At 31.4% G+C, this 13,536-nt stretch overlaps 1 pseudogene; it reads right to left on the bottom strand.

The window, feature by feature from the left end:
• Window positions 1-847: 847 nt before the first annotated feature.
• Window positions 848-2,483, bottom strand: LOC120205248 (annotated as a pseudogene).
• Window positions 2,484-13,536: the final 11,053 nt, after the last annotated feature.

Genomic DNA, 13,536 nt, shown 5'->3' with positions numbered 1-13,536 from the left:
GAAAGGCTTTCGACGACGCTTTGGCGAGCTTCCCACGACGATCGACGACGAATTCCGGTGAGGGACTAGAGGGTTTTTGGTCTCCGGTCGATGGCGAGTTGAATGAGGGTGATGGTGCGCTCCAAAGGTGGTCAGATGGCGAGTAATCGACGAAGGGAGGCGGTGACTAGGATTCGGGTTAGGGTATTTGGGTATTATAACCCGAGCCTTTAGCGATTAAAATTAATAGTGACCAACCTAACGGTACGGTGATGGCTGGCTATATTAACGAACAGGTGTTTGAGACCCTTTAGCCACATTTTCATTAATTTTTTTCTATGCATAATAAAAAGGAGAAAATACAAGGCTGAGTACCTGAACTTTCTGAATATTCGAGAAATATTCTGAAATATTTACAATCTAACAAATTTGTCCCTTAAAATTAATTAAATTAATACTTAATAAAACTCAAGAATTTTTGGGTGTGACAAAAAGTAATATTAAATTGTATTAGTCAATACCGTTGTTTTTAAAAGATAACTGGTAATAAACCTAGCAATTTGTAAAGAAGAGGAGGAGGACAAAATTGGCTGAAAGAGAATGAAATCCTAAGCTTTTACCCTCTAGGGTTTATGGAGAGCAACCATGAAAAAGAACCGTGTCTTCAAATGCAAACCATGATCTGAATCTGAATATATATATATATATATATATATATATATATATATGAAATGAAACAGAGTTTGGTATAGACATGACATAACCAATATATTATTAATTGTGCTTCATCAATATTTATAAAAGTTCTACAACAGCAAGTATTTCCATACAAGATTTCAATAAGTTGTATATTAAAAGAAAATATCTATCTATATATATTATAAAATTGATTTTTCCTATACATCTATGACCTCCAATAGATGAAATTTTGCAGCAAATACCCTGAAAGAAACATTCAGGCCTGGTTCATCTAATGAAGTGCTTTCCACTCACATCCCTAAGAATCAAAATATCATTCTTTATCCCAATCCAAATGCTTCATCACTATTTGGAAATAGTATCAAAAACTATGTTACATGATACCGACAACTTCCAAGCTACTATTTTGATAAGTTTGATTTTTTGAACTTTTCTTTAAGGTATAAATAGTATATCTATGGGGTACTGCCTACCTGGAACTGAATTATGAGTACCAGTTGAGTCCTGGAAGTTGAAATGGAGGCCGATAAATCTCGTCTCCCATCGACCCCATCATTATTTGTTGTTGTTGTTGCTGTTGCATTGGAGCACTTTGTGGTAGCTGGCTAAGCAGAGTGGCAATTGAACCATTTCCATCCATCTTCTCCAAGCTTCCATCATGACTTTCCCCATGGAATCTCTTGCTTGTCTTGCTTGTCGATGGCTCGGTTTCGGTTTCGTCGGTCCAAAAAGGTGATGGTAGGGGTAGACTCCTTCTGAGTGGATTAACCATAGACATCGAACGATTGTTGATCCCATCAACACTCCCCAGCATTCCATCCAACAGGCTATGCTCCTGATGTTCAAGCAATGTGCCAAAGCTTGTACCCTTTGTTGAGAACTGAAACTTGGTATTATTTTGGGTACCAATTGGTATTGAAGGATGTATTGGACCAAGCACGTCATCGATGGAGTCATCCTTATCATGGTCCAGTGGTCTCTGCATGTTGTTTTTCTTGTAGATTCGACATAGCACCCAATCATCAAGCTATTCGAAACAAAAAGGAAATCTAATTAGCAAAAAAGTTTGTTTTCAAACAATCAAACAAAACAAAAAGTGATTACCCTTAATGAGTTTTTCTTGTTGCCAAATTCATATCCAGGTGATCTGTTGTTACTCTTATTATCAGCCAGCCTATATTCATGCATAATCCAACTAGTTTTAATCCCCTTAGGGGGCTTCCCTCCATAGAAAACCAGTGCCTTCTTCACACCAACCTTTTGAGTCCCACCGGCAGTCAATACCGGCTTATCGGTTCCGGTAGCCTTCCAATAACCCGAAGTGGCCGCCCTGTTAGGCCGGACTCCGTTCGGATACTTCCGGTCTCTTGGACTAAAGAAGTACCATTCTTGCTCACCAAACGTCGCCTTTTCTGGAAAATCCAAACACCATTAACCATCATTCATACTCCTGCATATCTATATATATATACACTCCAAGACACCAACTTTAATCAAATTTTGCATACAAAGAGTGGGTTTTTACCTGGCAATTCCCATGGATCAAATTTGTATAAATCAACCTCTGCAATAATTGAAACAGGCAGAGGATCAGAGCTAGCCTTTTTCTTGAGATAGTGAACCACCAGTTCCTCGTCCGTGGGTGGAACCTGAACCCCGGTGGCAGGTTAGGCTGCCGCGAGCCACTCGACGAGTCGGTGCTATCCATCGCTGCACCCTTCAAGTCTACGTATATGTAAGAATTCAGATATGAAATCGACAAGTTTTGCCTCGAAATCCTGAAATATTTTGGAGAAGAAGATATGATATTGAATGGAATTTTTGGTTTTGAGAGGCTGCTAATTTAAATGAAGGGCAATAGAGAAGAAGACAAGAATTGGAATGGTGTGGGCCAGGGATTATTTCATCACACTTCGGCAGCTGTTACCCTTTAATCCACCTAATACCGACAAAACCACGTGGCGGTTTCAGGGGTAGATTAGTCATTCCAAATTGCTGCCAAAACCATGTTTAATTAGCTAATCCATGCACACCAGGTTGACAAAAGACTTGCAGTGGTTGCCTAGTACTTTCATGTGATAATCAAAGGCTGCAAAATATGGGTTCAGTGACAAATTTTCATCTTCAATCAAATTATTTAATTAAAGTAAAAAAATTGGCATTAATTCGGCTAATATTAATATTAAAGTAAAAAAAATTGGTATTAATTCGGTTGATATTAATATTATAAATCATTTATTATTTATTGTTATTTTATTTTATTTAAAATTTATCCAATTATGTTTGGACGTATACATGTCAAGTATTGGCATAAAATATCGACCGTATAATCGATTTTTATATTTATTCCCTTTTAAAATATACATTGAATAACACGAATCAAGCGATCTCCGTGATTAAATCTATAATTGTTATCTTTAGAAGTCTTGGGTTTAAACACTAATGGTTGCATGATGTTTGAGCGTTCAGTATCAAATGATTGAGAATCTTTAGAACATATACAACCACTTGTAATCACCCTAGATTAATAAAAAAAATATATACATTAAATAAATTACTCTTCTTTTTTCAAGAGGGATCAATTTACACAATTTTAAAATGAATAGAGACTTAAAAGGTGTTTCAATCAAAATATCTAATCCAACTAACTATAACATTAAAAAAATTCGTTTGGAAGGGTACGTCAGAACTCAGAACTACTCATATTATTGGCAATGTTCAAAGGGAGTAAGAGCATGTTATCCCACGATAAAAAGGAAAATCCCTTTGGAAGGGCATTTAAAGGGTCACCCTTTCCTCCCCTTTTGACTTGATCATAGTCGAGATAATATTTATATCAAGAAGCGGTTATTCGGTTCTTTATTTATTAATTTTATTTTTATCCAGTTAGTACTAATATTTTCGTTTCGTAGTATAATTTAACTATATACGTAAGTCTAAATTTTGATTCAATATAATTTTATAGTTTATATTTTATAAATTATAAGAAAATTAAGAGTAATTTTATTATTTAATTTGAAGTTTGTTGAATCAATCCCAAGAAGAAAGTTGTTTGAAGTCCAAGTCGAGATGAACCGAATTTGTAAATATTTGGGTTTTGAAGAGGAGGTTAGGGTCGAATGAGGGATAAAAACGTGTAATTCCCAAATGTGGAAGGGACTAACACGAGTGGGATGTGGGAGCCAAGCCACAACCCACCATCAACAATATGCTTAAAAATTTCTACCATGTGCACCATCCATCAAACATCAATGGTTAATGAAGGATTTTTTCAAACCGAACACATAATTTTATGTTAGGAATATTAAATAACGAAATTAAATTGTTAAAAGTATAAAATAATACTTAAACTATAAAAAAATTAAAAAAATTATGTCAGTTGATCTTTGTGTTCATGGATTAAAATGACTATAGTTAAAACTCTAGTGAATTGTCCGTTAACCATTCGGTGAGAATTATTTATTAAATGGGATTGTTCGTTCATTTATGTTCGTGAATATTCGGTAATCCGTTTGTTTATATTTATTTATGTTCGTTCGTTTATATTTAACCCAATCTCCAGAATCGTTTGAAATATTAAGACTTAATCAATTTAATCTTAAACCCATTAATATTTTAAAAACCAATTAATTTTAAACTGAAATAAAAATACTCAAATAAATTAAAGAAAACATAAATCCTAAAATTATTTAGAAATAAAAAATCTCTTCTCAAATATATATCAATTAATTTTATATTTATTCATTTATGTTTATTTACGTTCGTTTGTGTTCGTTTGTTTGTGTTTGTTTACGTTTATTCATTTATTATTTTAAAGAACAAACATGGACAACCTAAATTTCTTAATGAACGAACATGAATAAGAAATTCCGTTCGTTTGTTCGATTAAAGTTAACGAACAAACATGAACATACATTCATTATGGTTTTGTTTACGGGCCTACATCCACCGGAAGCTAATCGGGCATGCATGGTTGAGGGTCCAATTCTATGAATGGTGGTGAAATCATGGGAGAGGGTTAATTGCCCTTTTGAACACTCCTAAAACCCTACACTAGGTGGAGAATCAAAACGTATTTTAATTTTCAATAGTTTCTAATGGCCAAAAGCAAGATATATGTCCCCAAAATCTCAAAAGCTAGGGTATGGAACTATGGCAGGATGGGGTCAAAATGTTGGTTTAATGATGAACAAAAGGCCCCATCAAGTGTCACTTATTGTACTCCATTTCTTCATCGGCAAGAGACAATATCCCCGCATTAACCACCACAACCGGATCTCTTTTTTAACTCTTAATAACATGTATACACTATACAAACACAACTATTCTAACATGATATCTCTAGGAAAAATAATATTCCCCTTAATCACTGATGTAGCTTGATGGATTCAAATATTAATATTTCTTTTATTGTACGATGGTTTATGCTCATCATTGTCTTCCTATGATACAATGAGGATGATGATGATTTATTTTAAATTATGATCAAATTGATAAAATATATAAATTCAGACTAAAATTATTATTACACTAAGTGACACTATCGTTTTCATTAAATTTTTATCTACAAGCAATTTGATTGGCATCAAAATGAAACATTATTTTTGAATAAGATAAAGTGATTATAAAGTAGTATATATTCTAAACACTCTCAGTCATTTGACAATGAACGACCAATCACCCTACTACAACTGATGGTGCTCGAACCCATAACCTCTAGAAACATTAATAACCTAATTGATCAAAATTTTTATTTAATAATCAAAATATAATCGACCTGCTGATTTAATAACTAAATATATAGTACACTTACTTTTAGGGTTTGGGGCGCGGCTATCTTTCTAGTTCTTTTCTTGTTAAGGTCCTTTTCTTTTTAGTTGTTCATAAAGGTGATGATGTTGGTCTGTAGTCAATTGAACATCATCAATAAGTTTTCATAATCCTTGTTGTTTCCTTTTTTTTTCTCTATCCCTATTCAATATATGTATATTTTTTTTAGATATTTGAATTTATGTGTTATTTTTATTTTAATAAATCTTTGTTCTTTTTTTTCTTATGAAAAATAGAGGATGTTTTTTTTTTGTTTCTATAGTATTTTTTTCTCTATTTTTAAGATTTGATTTGATATTGTTTGTCATGTTAGTATTTTTGTTATCTAGTCGGTGTGTCCTTATTTTGGATCCTCAGATTCGACTAATTCAATCGATTAGATTTAAATAGTAAAATTCGGAGTGTTACATAACTTTTCTCACAACTATATCACCACAAATAACGTCTTGTATAACACGATCCCAATCATCAATGATAATTATATATTTTTTGTTATTTATCCTTGTGGCGAGTTGGACTCTCTTCTATTTTTCAAATTCGTTATACCCACAAAATTATTTTTTTCTTTTTCGCTAAACAGTTATGCTCGAGATTTTCTTGCTCATCAAAAAATCTTATTTTACTTGATTTAGTCAAGATGCTTTCACTAGTAACGATATCACTTGATATAGAGGAGGCCACCTCAACTAGATTTTTTAAACTTTATATTGATACCATGTTCACTAAATTTATTGATGGTTTAACCATACTCTGTATATCACTACCATTAGTGTTCCCTTTAGCACAAATTTTGATTGCAATATTGCAATGGCTGTAATAATACTTGTTATGTTCGTAATTACGATAAATAAAATGTAACCAAAAACGAGACTGCAACTACTTAATTCCAACACTTCCATCTTGGAGCAACTACTCAGAAGTAGCACTGCATCCACCAAGAATCCATTTAGTGGCATACAAGTCAACAAGATATGTTCCCACTAAATTATTTTCCCATAGTGTTATCGGTTTCCCTACATCAAATCCATCCACTCAGACCCAAACAAACTACATTACAAAAGCAAAAGAAAACAAGAATAGAAATTGTAAGATCATAGGGCAATGCTAGAGACAACATTGATGGCGGCTGAAAGCGATAGAGGCATTAAATCTAGATTTTAGGTAAGAGAAGAGAAGAGAGTGAGTCTATTTTTTATTAGTCTGGGTGATTATTTATCGAGAACTTTATTTATCTGTTCGAACTCAAAATTTTTAAGAAAACAACACCCCTTTTATCACTAAGATCGTTTATGGGATCTTTTTGTCATCTTATTTCCTGAGCAACTATATCTTTTTGTCTAAGTTTTCTTCCCCACATCTTTAAACTAACCCGAATTAATGTTATAGTGATTAAAATGAAACAAATTAATAATGTACGTGACCAATACAATTTTTTATAAAAAAGTTATGATTAAAAGTGAAGAAAATTAGAACAAAAGTGAACAAAATTCATAATTATTAATTGATATCATTATAATTTGAATTCATCAAGCGACTTCAATCATAACGAGAATGTTATTCTTCCTAGAAATCTCGAGTTCGAGTACTTATTTCTGTAGGGTGTGTAAGCATTATTAATCGATTAAGAAAATTATTTCTGTAGGGTGTGTAAGCATTATTAATTTAACTGATTAGATCAATTTAAACGTGCTTTACTCCATCCTATCAAATTCAATCTTTAAGGTGACGAGTAGAAGCTTGCAATCACGGTGACCAAATCAAGCCTTTCAAATTCATTACTAAAGAAGAAAAAGGATTTCATTGTAATTTTTGAAAGCTATGGATGAACAAAATATAGGGTGTGGCTTAAACGAATAAAGCTCAATAAAGACAAGCATGGGAGCATCAAGGGTCAGGCTTTGCTCTACCTTATTAGGAATTTTTGACAGTGAAAATTCAAGGGTAAACTACATCAGATACAACTGAACTTTAGGCGTTGTATCGTTTATACCATTGAATTTTCAATGTTACCAATTATATAACTGAACTTTAATTTTCGTTTCAACTATACATTAAAACCATTAAATAGTTAATGACACGATGACGTGACTGACTGCTTTCGACATAGACACCTCACCAAAATGACATCATTCAATCTAGTTGTTAACGATTTAATGGCCCAGTAGTATAATTGAGACGAAAATCAAAGTTTAGTGTTGTAATTGATAAAATTGAAAATTCAAGAATGTAAATGATACAACGCATAAAGTTCGGTGGTATCTAGTGTAGTTTATCCAAAATTAAAACCTGCCATTTGTTTTATAATCGCGCAATTTCTTTTTAAGCTCTTCCACGGATTAAGTAAATTGCCAAAGATAATTAAAGAAAATCATCAAAATAGAGAGCATACATTGAGTCCGCTAGAATATGACAGCCACCAAATATCTGTTTCTATTCTCCATTTTCAAATATCTGTATGGAGTTATTATTATTTTAATAAAATGCAATAATAGTCTTTTTATCATATAATATTTTTTGATATTTCGATTACGATAAGTTACAAAATAGCATCTGATTTAAAAAATTAATAGGTGTAATCACCGTTATTTATTTATTATTATTATTGTTGATAATATTAACCAACCAAAAAAATTAATTATTACTATCAAATAAAATTTTACGACCCAATTGAAATGAAAACACAAAAACAGTGGCCCATTTTCACAACCCAATCAAACTAGGGTTTAACCTTTTTCCCTCATCTATCAAGCCACATCAGTCGTTGGATCAGATCTGATCCAACGGTCCAGATTTTCCTTAAACTAGGGTTTTAACATAAACTCAGATCTGATCTAGGACGAGTAGTGGGGTAAGTATTTGAACTTTGACCGCCGTTAACGGCAGCAAAATGCTCCGGGAAGCGGCGGTCAAAGGCTTTCGGCCTCTCCGACGAGGGAGGGAGAAGAGAGAACATAGAGAAATGGGATTCCCCGATTTAGAAAAAATGAAAAAGATAAAATGAGATGAAAAGGCCATTTTCGACCATGTTTTGGGCATTCATACCCAATCCGAAACAATGTCATTTTGGGGGGGGGGGGAGAGTGTTGCATTTTGGGAACATAGGAGAATCGTTCATGCAACCCTCGTATCTTGTAATTTTATATTTTGGTCACTGTAATGAATTTTTATTTATTTTAATTTGTATTTTAAATTTCATTATGTTTATATTTCAGTCTCCATTCATGCTTTATTATGCTTCGATCGAATGCCCAAATTGGTCCTTCTACTTTGTGTTTACTTTATTTGGGTCCTTGACCTATTATATGATAGATAGTGCAATATTTGTGCTTTAGGTCCTTCAAATATTATTAAGTATTTACTCTAGCCATTATAGTTTAATTATCATTGAAACTATTTACTAATAAACCCTTGTAGTTTTAGCTTAGTTCTAATTTAGTTTATTGATTTTTTTATTTAGCATCCATGCTTATTTTAATTTATTTTAGGTATTAAAGTGACCCTAGGTGCTCTAATTAAATTATTGGAATAGTTTAGATTGAAAAGTGACTAAAATTGTTAATTTTTACACACTCGTACTAATTTTCAAGACCTCATCTTGTAGAATGGACATGAAAGGTGTGACCTATTGAGGTAGTACGATTCAATGCGACGTTCGAACGATAGCGAACTTGAAAATAATCGTGTACGTCTAAAAAATAATAAATAAATAAATAATTAAGGCAATAATTATACTTTTAATAGAAACCTCATATGTGTTTATTTTTTATATGATGCTTTAATCAGTTAATTTCTATTCTATTTCATGGTTAACCTAAGATCCTAAATTAATAACGAAGGAATATTCCCGTATAGGGAAGAGATAGATGGGATATCTTTCCCGATGGAGGACATGCAAATATCGTGATCTATTCTCAGAATCGAGAATATTCTTTGAGGTTCGAAACAAATTAATTAACAAAAATAAAATAAATCATGAAATAATTTTTGAGTTTAACATTTTTAATTCCACTGCCACAATGATGTATAAGCGATTAGCCATCAATTTTGGGCATTATGGGGGTGCTTACCATTCTCTGCGCGTAATTGATTTTCGACCCCTTAAAAATGAATTTCTAGTAAACGGAGATCAAATCTTGTTTTAAGAATGATTTTAATATTTATTTAAATTATTTTAAAAATATTTTTAGGTATTCAGTCTACCTAACCCAAAGGTCAATGGTAGCTCTAATTTAAATTTTATTCGACTTTTAAAATAAATCAAATTTTACACCCCTTTAAAATAAAAACCGTTTTCGTTTCGAAAAATAAACGTTACGACAATAAGTTAATCTTTCTCATTAAAAAATCAATAAATTAATCTTTTGATTATGAATTTTTGGATGAGATCTGAGTATTTCTAACTCAATGTTTCTTCTTACGATACAATCGAATATTAGTTAGACTTTCAATGCATCTTAAAAGACCTCAATTCGAGTTCAGAAACTCAAAATAAACTTGTTTTAGCAAAGGTGATGCAATCAGAAAATTTTATACATGTCCAATAGGATAGTTATGATTTCCCTATAAATTTGTGAGACAACTTTTTTAATAAAAGGATAAACTATACGTTTAGTATCCGGTTATCACTTTAAGTAAACTATACGCTTAATATACGATTATCATCTTTGTTCTATTTTGATTATCCAACTATCAGTAATTCTGTTAATATTTTCAATAAATTCGTGTTGTGTAATTTAATTAAAAAAATTGAAAAGATACAAAAGAGAATTATACAAATGGAAATTAAATAATTGAACAACATGGGAGAAAATAATAGAGAATTCAAAATGCAAATGGAATGTGTCTTTCATCTTTCCACATTTTAAATGAATTCAGTATGTAAATGGTCATGCATAAATTATTTTATTTATTCCACCAATTGTTGAAAGTGATTGAAGAGCCTATCCCCATATCCAATTTATCTTATTTTCTTTTCATTGGAAAGGGAATAATAGAGACATAAGATGTTTAGGAACATTTATTTCATGCAATGAACCTATGTATTCTATAAAAGATTCATAATTACGCGAACTCATCAAGCGACTCTAGTGATGAAAAGGAATATTGTTGTAAGTTTTGAACACAAACAGTTGCGTCTCTAGGTACGTGTACGCTATCAATGACTAAAAAAAATATAAATATATATTATTTTGTAATCATCTCATACTGTTAAAAAATATATATTTATGAGATAATTGAATTTTCAAAAGTCTTTAAAATAAATAATTTTTTAAAATTAACAAGAAATTTTATAAAATAAAGTGGAAAAATATTTTTTTTAATATTTTTTCTTGCATATTTTAAAGGTGAGAACTCAATATTTAGTGTGAAGGGTTTCTTGGCTATTTTTTTCCTCTAAAAAAAAAGAAATATTGAATGAGAAAGCGATAAATCATATTTAAAGATAGAGACCACCAAAACATAAGAAGAAAAGTTTAGAAACAGAATTCCAATTTGATTTTACTTTTGCTTTCTTGTTTCTATTGGCTGCTTGCGAATTTCAATTTTTCATATTTTAGACTGAGTTAAATAATACTATATTAATATCAATATCAATATTAGTTTTTTATTTTTATTTTTAAATTTTTTCAAAATAATAAAATATCGATATAAGACATCATAATTTTTAATATCATTAAAAATATATATATTTATATTTGGGATAAGGATTAAGATCCTATTAAACAATATAAAACTCTTTTGATTTTATTTAGATTTATCACAGTTGAATAAGTGAAAAATAAATAAATATTCGTTAAGATTACAATAAGTTAATCTCAGTCATCTATTGCAATAATATATTAATCGGATGAATTAGGTTAATTTTAAGTAAGATGATTTTAATTAAATTAATTTAAAATTTTTGGATCATTATGGGTTTATGACATTTATTTTATAGTGAGGTGATTATAAGGTATTATATGTTTATAATGTTCTTAATCTATTAATAACATATACAAATTCTGTAAGTACAATTACTCAAATTTAAATTTTTTAAAGATAACGATATTTTTTTATCATTGAAAATTAAATATAAAAACTCAATGTCCTAGACTAAAAGCGAAGTACTAACCAAAGATCACACGAAACACTTTTGTATAATCATTTATGGCTGTTACAATCGAAATATATATAACATTAAATTCGATTAATATTTTATATAAATTAATTAATTAAATATTTTTAATTCACTTAAAATTTAACATGTATAATCTATAATGAATATAACATAAAATTTAACAATTTCATTATTAAAATATTAATTATCAAAATATGAAAATATGTAAAAATTATTAAAACTTACATTAATATTTTTATAAAATTATATCAAATTAAAATATAATAAAAGATATGTCACACTCCAAATTATGACTTCAATTTTTCTTAATTTTAATTTCAAGGATTAAATTGAATTTTGGTCAAAATTAGAAAATTCCAAAACTTGGAAGACTTATAGTGTAATTACACCATTTTTGTTGTGTATAAACCCCTTTTACTACAAGTTTCCATTTTTGGAAACCCAAAAGCATCTCTTTCTATCTCCTCCCCAAGTTTTAGCCAAAAAATACTTCAACCATTGATTCATTGTCGATCGCTACTCCGTTTTCAACACCGTCCTCACCTTTGTGTTCAGTGCATAGTCCCGAATCTAGCGGTGGTCAGTGTGTTGTCTCCGTAGTCGATGTGTAAAGGGGTGAGCAACTTCAAGTTTTCAGCAAAGCGTAATCGAGCTCTCTGTCATTCATCGTTGTGAACCGATTGAGGTAAACGCCCTAAAATACTTTAAAATAATTTTTCAAAATTTTTAGAACTTTTCCAATCGCTAAACGCAACTGCACACGCCCTCACACATCGTCGCTGCATGTGGGGATCGTCCACCACCTGGTGGATCGTCTGAAAGCGTGTTAACGTAACCCGTATCCGACCCGCTACCTATCTTGTATTCGACTCATCTAGCCCAAACCCCAAACTAAACTAGCCCAACTAAATCGACCCAAATCGAGCCGAGTTACGCCAAATCGAACCGTCATCGTTAACTTTTTTGAAAACCTCTCTCTTGACATTTTTCAATGTTCTTAGTCCGATATTGTGTCCATTTCGCCAAATTCTGACCCCGAAAGGCCCAAATCGAGTCCGTTAAACTGAAAATGCTTAGTATTTTTAGCATTTCTACTTATTTATCTGGGATTTGATTATAGAATTGATTTGAGTTTATATTTTCATGAAGGTACTCGTGAGTCCCCTGTTCGAGGGTCGGCTAGATCAAGTGATTCCCTCCCGGTAGATCAGTTTGGTCCATGTATTTCGAGAGCTACTCGTAGGTTTCCATAAATTGTTTGATTAAATTTTATTACTTACTTTATTAGGATTCTGATTCAGTTATTATGATTCATAGGATCTAGCACTGCTGCTGATCGGGATAGACAAACCTGAGAGCAGGTTACTGTCCCAGACTTCTCAGATTGGTACAATTGTGTTCCTATTGATGTTACATTACTGTTTAAAACTATATGTCTAAACTATTTAAAAATTTTGATTTTATATTCCGACCGCATGATATCTAAGTTACTGAATGCTTCTAGCTTGATCTATGGTTACCATATTTTTGTATTTGGTTATGATATATGGCATTTTTTTAATATTTAATAGATTAAATTATTGATTTTACTCAAATACATGCACATTTATTATCATTAGGGGTATGATTGGAGGAAGTATCTTAGGTTTAGTTTATGACTTGTAAGACCTTACCGCAAACTCCTCTTGCTTTGTGCACAAGGTAAGTCTTTACCGCAGGCCCTTATACTATTAGTATAAGGTCCTTACCGGGTCTACAGGTGGGTGTACGGTTCAGGGGAACCTACACATTCTGGTGTTCGGATGAGGTAGTGTTCATGTTTTCAAAACCTATTTTATATGTAACTTTTACCGAAGTATTTTACTTGTATGCTTTTATACACCGTAAGGAGCACACTAGGCTTTTGGCTC

The sequence above is a fragment of the Hibiscus syriacus genome, unplaced genomic scaffold (genome assembly GCF_006381635.1).
Source record: "Hibiscus syriacus cultivar Baekdansim isolate YM2019G1 unplaced genomic scaffold, ASM638163v2 tig00012370_pilon, whole genome shotgun sequence".
NCBI lineage: Eukaryota > Viridiplantae > Streptophyta > Magnoliopsida > Malvales > Malvaceae > Hibiscus > Hibiscus syriacus.
Note: the sequence above shows the minus strand (reverse complement) of the source record. Positions and strands in the feature narration are given on the sequence as shown.